Below are 2,560 nucleotides of genomic sequence, written 5' to 3' on the forward strand. Positions count from 1 at the left end.
ATTCAAGCTTAAACCCAACAAGTATTTATATAGATAAACAAGTACAACACTTTATGCACAAAATGCGTAAATATTTCGAGCAAGAAATGTAAGCGTGTGAAAAAGTAAAAAGCATCCAAGGTAGACAAGCGTAAATACTTCGAGAAAGGAATATAAGTATATAAAATAATAAAAATTGCCATTAACATATAAGTAAGAAACATAGGTAAATGTTTTGAATTGTCCTTGCCCAAAGGGCATAAAAATAATTACAAAAAAAGGATAAGGGATGCAACCCTTCTTAATAAAATTCAATCTTGGCTAGCAGGTGTAGACTCGGCTTCCTCCCTTGTCTCCTCTTCAGCTTCGCCATCCAATGTGGTGGCCGCAACCTCCTCCTTGGCTAATGGAGCCTTCCACTTGGAGATAAATTCTTCTTCTTTATCCTCGAGGAACGAGGTGTCCATCTCGGGGTTCAGGGACCACATAAGGTACATGGCCCGGTCGGTTGCCTAATCCATTTTGGCCTTGAATTTCTCGAGCATGCGTTTCTTTTCATCCTTGAGAATCTCAAAAGCAGAGTTCTTCTCATCCCTCAAGCATTCGGAATTCGCCTTGGAAGCACTTGTCTCCGCCTTCAAACGATCAATCTCGGACTTAGCGGCATTGAAATCAACCGTCTTGGTATCGAGCTCCGCATTCAGGTTGTTGACAGCAGTCTCGGAAGAGGCGAGTTTGGCCTGAGAGATTTTGAGGGTATCCTCGAGTTTGGCCTGGGCCCCCTTGGCCTCCTTCAGATTATCCTCGGCATAGATTTGAGCCTGATTTGTGTCATAAACCAGGGTCTCAGCCGCCACCATTCTTGAGGAGAAGAGCAAGCTTTGGCTAAGGATACCTAGGAGAGTTTGAAACGTGAGATTACCACGGTTAGAAAATAACCAAGTTATTGACAAAATAAAGATAACATGAAATAGACTTACCAAAACTTTGAGCTCCATGGTTTGGTCGACGAAGCGTGTGGGATTGTCCCCCCTCAGAAATCGCCATACATCGGCATCGAGGTTGCTGCACGATTAGCCAGCCCGAGACAGGAAGTTCAAGCATAGATCAACCCCTAGGGTCCCAGCCTCGCTTGCCAAAGGGTATTCTCGCATATGGGGCGAGGCTATGAATTTCTGAATCAGTGATGGGGTCGGGGCACCCACAGGCCTAGAAGCTGAAGGAGGCACAACATTTTTGCCTTTGTCTCCAGCAAGGACCAGGCAGGGAGGAGGAGGAGGAGACTTCACACCAGGAGGTGGCATAGTAACCGGGGGCTTGATGGTGATCACCATTGAGGTCGCGGGAATAGTACCACTGACCACATTTGTAGAGTCTAGAGCCTGGAGCTTGGGCTCGTTGGAGATAGGCTTCAAGGGAGATGAACCATCTACAACCTTAGCAGACTTCAGAGGAGCGCCTTTTTTTGAGGTGGCACGTCCTCACTTAGTCCCTTGAGCCTTAGGGGGTTTCCCCAGGAGGTTGTCCAAGTCTGACTCCATGTCACTTGAAAAAGAACAAAGAAGACCAGTTAAGCCGAGAAAGGAAAAATTATACACATTTCAATATTAAAAAAGACTAAGTATCAGGAACCTAACTGGAGGACTCATTATAGCTCTAACTCGGGGACCAGGAAATTCCCCTATCTTCTGACGAGGTTATTGGAGTCCCCTCAATGAAAGTAGGGGACATCCTCGAAAGTTCCCGATAATTTTTTGTACCATATTGCACGGATACCCCATCCCAAACCCCGTTTAAACTATACATGGTCTGGTATTTCCCTAGCCAACTATTGAACCTATGGACTCTAAGATCCACCCTTGACCATGCCAGAAAGTTATTCCCCAGGTTCTTAAAATGAACCATTACATTGGAATCATATTTAAGTAGAGAGGGAGACCACATAGATGGGTCGAGCACAACTTTTCCTCCTCCCGACGAGCTCGCTGAAGCCTCGTCCTGTGCCACATTACCTGAGCCCGAGGGTTCGAAAGGGTGAGATTTAGGGGTACACGAGCTCAGGCCCGCGTATTTTCCTCTCACGGGGAGCTTGGTGGTAGGCACATGGACATTTTTCCATCTCACGTATTTGTGATTGCCCGAGTCATCAGTAGTCTCACTCTCTTCAAGAAGTTTGCAAAGCCGAAGCTTGTCTTCGTGAAGAAGGTATGAGAGGGATCACCAACCGTAGGGAAGCTTAAGGATAGCTTCCCTATGTTCCCTCATGGCATCTATGGGTTGGGGATGGTGATAGTTTGTTGTATACCAAGTTGGAGTCAGTCAGTCGAGCTCGAAAATGAAAGGGAAAATCAAAACAGAAAAGACTAGCATAATACTTACGAATTTGCTGGAAGAAGTAGACGCGAGAGGGAGCGAGACCATCCATCCAGAAGAAGGTGGTCTTGAAGTTAGGAGGATGATTTGGGAATCCTTGAATAATCGTTTCTCCTTAGGATAGCTCGAAATGTAATAGGACCCATCTCTGCTGTGAGCTCGTGATGAGTTGCTTTTGAGGCAAAAAAGATAGAGGATCTAATGTGTC

The sequence above is a fragment of the Humulus lupulus genome, chromosome 9, assembly GCF_963169125.1.
Source record: "Humulus lupulus chromosome 9, drHumLupu1.1, whole genome shotgun sequence".
NCBI lineage: Eukaryota > Viridiplantae > Streptophyta > Magnoliopsida > Rosales > Cannabaceae > Humulus > Humulus lupulus.